This window comes from Cavia porcellus, unplaced genomic scaffold, assembly GCF_034190915.1.
Source record: "Cavia porcellus strain 051 isolate PalLab524CR breed Dunkin Hartley unplaced genomic scaffold, mCavPor4.1 scaffold_31, whole genome shotgun sequence".
Classification (NCBI taxonomy): domain Eukaryota; kingdom Metazoa; phylum Chordata; class Mammalia; order Rodentia; family Caviidae; genus Cavia; species Cavia porcellus.
This window is the reverse complement of record NW_026947514.1, coordinates 2,015,024-2,021,150: the sequence shown is the minus strand read 5'-3', so window position 1 is coordinate 2,021,150 and position 6,127 is coordinate 2,015,024.

The window sequence follows — 6,127 nt, the reverse complement described above, 5'->3', positions numbered from 1 at the left end:
GGGCAAGAGACAGAGCAAGCCGTGTATCCAGGAGGAACATTGGTGCCACTGGCCACCCTGGGCACATTCAGGGAGGCTGAGGCAGGGCAGGTTTTAAAGGAAAAGCAAAGTGAATAACATCAGATAAGCAGGCTGCTCAAAAACCACCATGACTGTTTAAATTAAAATTAAAAATGTATTAGATTTAGAGACACATTGCCATCAACCTCCCTCAAAATACTCCACACAGTCCCCCTTCCTTGTTCCATCATTCTTCATGATGTGTTTTACTGTTACAATTTTTTTCTTTAATTCCAACCTCCACGCTTTCGTATTTTGCACAATAGTACTTGGCTACAATAGTACAGGTCAATCATGAGGGTGGCATCGGCCCAGGATTAGACATCGTGGAGCTAATGTCCTTGCAGAAACATTCTTGGGATAGGCTGTGGCTGCTGTGCAAGGCTGAAGTTGGGCAGCCTTTGGGACAGTCCTCCTGGCACACATGCAGACTCCGTCTTTCCTAACCGCCTGGCTGTGTGTGTGGACTGGACTCAGAATGAATGAGTCCGTTTTGCTCCCGATGACTTTCCCATCTGCCAGCTGCTACGTTCAGTACTTTGAACTGTGTAGTGCAGCATGGTTCTCAGGGTTACCAGGTCGTGCAGCCACCACCACAGTCAGTTGTGGAGCAAGTTTGTTGCCCTAAAAAGAAACCACACAGGCCTTCGTGGTCACCACCCATTCCCTTCCCTCCAACCACGGGCAACCGCTGATCTGCTTTCTGTCTGCATGGATTTGCTTGTTCTGAGCGTTTCATGCAACACAATCGTGCCAAATGTGGCCCTTTCTGCTTGGCCTCCTTCACTTTACATATGTCACCCTTGTTTGAGCCCAAATCAGCATTTCATTTCATTTATTGCCAAATAATATTCCACTGTACAGACAGCGTGCACTGTGCATATGCGGTGATCAGCTGATAGACATCCGGCTGTTTCTCCCTTTTGGTGGTGCTTGTCAATTACGCAGGTATGAGCTGTGTGTACTTGTTTTTGTGTGGGAAGACATTTTCACTCTTTCAGGGTGAACAATTAGGATCAGAATCCCTGAGTGAAAGTCATCTTGACAAGATGTATCCATCAGCTTTCCCACTGCTAGGATGAAAGATGCAACACCCGTAGCTTAAAGGAAGGGAGGTTTAACGGGGCTCATGGTGTTGGGGGACTCAGTCCATGGTTAGCTGGCTCCAAGGCAGAAACAGCATGGCGGAGGCAGCAGTCGGCTTCATCTACAGCGGTCAGGAAGCAGCGCAGGAGAAGAGCAGTTATGACACGGAGATGAGGGCGCACAGGTGAAAGGACGTCATGTCTAGGGCTGAGGGGGCCAGAGCATTAGGAAAGCGGGAAGGGACCTGGGAGACGGGGTGCATGGTGTCTACGAAGGCTCGTCCTGGCTTGGTCCGAATAGCAACGGGCTGGAGCGGACCAGTCCTGGGCAGGTACCTCCAGGGTGCTCAGTGGCTTGGCTGCTTGGCACGTCTCCTGGGGAGAGCTGGCCTCCAGAGAGTGGCGACAGGACAGCATGTGAGCATCTGCCCTGGCTTAGGCTCCGGACAGAAAGACACAGCCCTCCTGTTGTCACTGCCCCAGTGCTTCCTTTGCACCCTAATGTGTGTACCAGTTTATTCTACTGTATCCTCCTAGACTTCAAGTGAATTCCAGTAAGAGCCATGTGAAACTCAGCCAGAAAAGTAATTGTATTTACTAAATTGCTAATACATATTCACCACGCTCCTCAGTGCTCCATAAAATTGGAAGCTGTGCCTTCCGCCTGCGTTCTGAGCTGCAAGGCGGGAGGGAGAGGGATCCAAGCTGCTCTCCCTGTGGTCCTCGCCATGTCCTGCACCATGACAGCAGACTGTCGAGTGGGGGCTGCCATCGAGCTTGATCGTGGTTTGCAGAACGAGCTTTCTGACGGGCTTGTTTCCATTGTAGCTCCGAGGGTGTTCTCCCAGATTAAGCATTTTGAGATGGTTTTTAACTGAACATTTAGCAGTTCCCTGATTTTTGAATTGTAGATTTGTCAGCTCTCCTCCTTGGTCTCCTAAGTCCTTTGATGGATCTGTTTAAATCTGAAATTTGCCATAGGTGGAGTCTCAAAGAAAGATGTGTACCCTTGACATTTAAAAAAATTAATGGAAAAATCACTAAATTCCTTCAAAAGCTCCACGAAATATAGTTACAGCTCTTTCCCCAGGCCCCGGGAGAATTTAATCAGAGCAAAATCTTAATGTTCAAAATTGAAATCTTTATCCAAGAGACCCCAAAATATGTTCTTGTGAGACAGCTGGGGAGTTCTCACACGGCCGGCAGGGCTCCCGCGCTCCCTCGGAGTCGTGGCTACTGCAGAGGCGTCTGTGACCCCATCCTCCTCCACCTCAAAGTCCGGGCCCTAGAGGTTGGTGCCCCAAGGTCAGAGCACGGCTGGGGAGCTGCTCCAGGAAGCCCTTGGGGCTGGGTTTTTCACCCTCAGAAGCCCAAGCGCTTCGGGCAGGCTGTGCCCCACCTGCCGGAGCGGGGATGTCTCCCTTGGAGCATGGGGCAGCTGGCTCTGGGCTGAAGGCACCTCCCCTGGGAGCACAGACTGGGTGGGAGGCCTGGGTGCTGCCAGGCTTGTTCCTGTGCCCGCAGTGCCTCGAGACAGGGCGGTCTTTGACACCCATCTGGCTTGTCAAGCCTCCCTGGGTTTTCATTTGCTCACAGCTAGTGGGCCAAGTGAGTCATGTGACTACTTGGATTTCTGTTTTCCTGTTTTTTTGCAGTACTCAGGTACTACACTGAACTACATCCCCAACCCTTTTAAAATTTTAAAATTTATTTTGAGACAGGGTCTCACTAAGTCACTAAGCTGTCAGACTGGGCTCAGACTTGTGATCCTCCTGTCTCAGCCTCCCAGAGCGAGCACCAGCATACCCAGATCAAAGGAGTTGTGAACAGACTCTTTTTGGGAGAAGGGTTAATAGAGTCACAGTAAGATGCTGTGGATGTGAGGGGGAGTCTCATTGCCATTCTGTTATCCCACAAAAGCCCAGCGGGGGAGCATACTTCTGTGGGCGCCTGCGTAGACACACAGGTGTCTGTATGTGGTCTCTGCCCCTCTTCTCAGCTCTGTTGCCCACTCACCATGAACTCAGCATCTTTGCTCCACCAGGCCCTTCCACCATGATGCTCCTGCCATGGAGCCAGCCGACCACGGACTGATCCCCCGACACCATGAGCCAAATGTGACCTCCGCTCTGCAGGTTGTGTCCTGATGATAGGAGAAGGACTAATTGAGGTTTCTCTTTCCTTTTTTTTTTTTTTTTGTCTTTTTGTCTTTTTGTCACTATACAGTTTCAGGCTGGCCTTGAATTCACTGCAACCCTCCTTTCTCAGCCTCCCAAGTGCTGGGATTACAGGCAGGTGCCACCATGCCCAGCACCGAGGCATTTCTAGATCCGGTTAAAATGACACATTGCGACTAACGGTCACACCTCCTCTGCAGTCTGGGCAGGCTGGTGACTTGGTTGGAACAAGAGGGCATAGAAAAGTGACACTATGTGACATCCAGTGGTAGGTGATATACAGCACCTGCTTTGGGGCTGGAATTTCTAATGCTGAAGCCTTTTGCCAGCCTACCTTGGGGCAGTGGTGTCATGAGGAGGCCAGCACTGGCGTGAGGGTAGAGGCCCGGCCTTAGCGTGTCTACTTCAGCCACCTCTCCTGAGCTCCCGGCCCCTGAAGGCTGAGGGAAAAACCATAAGCCACCAGGTTCCAGACTTAGTCACTGTGCCTGGCAGTGACTGTTCCTCACCCACTGCCTCCCTGTCCGCACAAGGAGCCACATACAGAGGGCTTCCTGGGGACTCTGCCCTGTGTCCAAGCTGCTGGCCCCAGACCACCATCCTGCTGTGTCTTTCTGTCTCTCTGCTTTCTCTCTCCAGCCCAGAGGCTCCTCAGGTGCCAGCCCCACAGCAGTGTAGGTGAAGCTCAGCAGAAAACCCTACAAGTCAGGCCCTCTGGCTCGGCCTGGCATGTGTGCCCTGCCCTCCAGCAGGCCATTGTGCCCCAGCCTCCCTCCTCACCTGGACAGAAGCTTCCAGAATGGCTGGTGCTCAGGGTGCCCTGGAGAAGCTCATGGGTGGGGATGGTGCAAAGTTTTTCTTCCCTGGCGGGAGTAGAAGAATGGCCATTCCCAAGGCCAGTGTGTCCTGCTCAGGAGCCTGCACTTCATTACTATTTACTTATTTATTAGTTTTTGTTCATTTGTTTTATGAGCCGACATCTCACTATGCTCTTCAGGCTGGTCCTGAACTCATGGACATCCTCCTGCCTCAGCTTCCTGAGTAACTAGATGACAGGTGTGTGTCACTTGGCCAAAATCAGCCATAACTGTGCTTAAACACGGAAAGGAAATGGACTTCAGGCCCTGGACACATGGTGCATTCTTCCTTAAACTACTCTAACTTTATCTGTTTCTGGGAATCACATCTCCCCATGGGAACACTCATATCCATGACCTCGGAGAGGTCATGTTAGGAGGCGTCCAGGCCATGACACCCATTCTGGGGTGACCTAGAAGCATGCTCAGAGAGCCCTGCTTCTGGGGCACCATCAGCACACAGTTTCTGCATTTGGAGTTGCAGAATGAAGCACCCCTTCCAAAGAGCAAAATCCCCAAACCAAAGTTAGAGCCCCCGATTTTGGTTCCTCAACCATCTGTGGGGAAAGTTTTTAGTTTGCCACTTACTCAAAAAGAAACAGAGGGGGAAATGCTGCTTCCTGCAACTGACCAGGGAGGCTTCACCCCAGAGCCCAGCACCTGCCCCATGGCCTGGCCCCACTGGCCACCTGCAAACCGGGACCTCATTGCTACAGAGGTGTGGGAGTGCATGACGACACTCACAGAGGGCCCAAGTGCAGTCCAGCCTAATCCTTGAGCCTTCCTGTGGCTCCAAGTCCCTACTTTAGGAAGCCCTATGGGGCTGGCATGTCTCAGCCTCCTGGCAAGAGGCAGAACGGAGCCATTCACAGCTGCGAACTCCAAGGAGCAAGCGTCCCTGATGGCACCAAGCCTGCCGCCCAGGGGTCAGCACTGAGACGGGCTTCTCTGGTCCCTGTTGAAAAACAGAAGAGAGACATTCAAACCCAGTTAGGAAATTTCACCTCCATGGTGGTCACACGTGAAACGGAATACCTCAGTGCCACCGATGGGCCACAGAGGTGAGCTGAGAATCTGAATCGTGAACCCTCGAAGCCCAGACTGGAAATGGAGGCCCCCAGCTCTTGGGAGGCTCCTCAGATCCCTCAGGGCCTCCCACTTGGAAGCAGCATAGCCGAGGGACAGCTGCAGCCTGGGGTGCAGGATCTCCAGCCCGGCTGGGAGGGACAGCGGCCCACAAGTGCACCCCAGCCTCTACTTGCAGAGGCCTTGAGAATCCAGCTGTAGCTGAGTTCGGTTAGAGCTTGTGCACTTCCCATGAGCAATCAGATGCTAAAGCCACTGGGTTGCCCTGGACGTCCCCTGGGTGGGAAAATCCATCTGCCCTGGCCACTGTGGCAGCTTGCAGGGCTCCAGATCAGGTTCTACTGAGCTTGGGCCAGGCTGGGCTTTGGATTCTTGAGTGTCCATGCTCAGTGAAGTGGCCAGGTGTGGCCAAAGACCCCCAAAGCAGTTTGTTTGTTTTTTTTGTACTAGGTTTGAATCCAGGGCCCAATACAAGAGCTACTCCAAGCCCTGGCCCTCCTTCTTTTGCAGTGGGTCATCACTAAGTTGCTCAGGCTGGAATCAAACTTTTGGTCCTCTTGCCTCAGCCTCCCACAGTGCTGGGATTGTGGGTGTCTGCCACCACACCTGTGCTCATTAAGGAAGTGTGAATGTCATCTGGGGGCTCTCAGAGATGGCCCGCCCCAGCCTCACAGCTGTGGACTGCAGCTTGGGTGCCTCTCCCAAGGCTTCCTGTGTGGAGATGTAACTGCAGTGAGGGTCAGGAGGTGGGAACTCATAGGACGATGGTGTTTCCAGGGACTTTCAGTAGGTGACTAGGATCAGGCAGGAGCCTCGGGGTGTGACCCATCACTGGATCCTGGCAGCTTTATAAGAAGAGGGA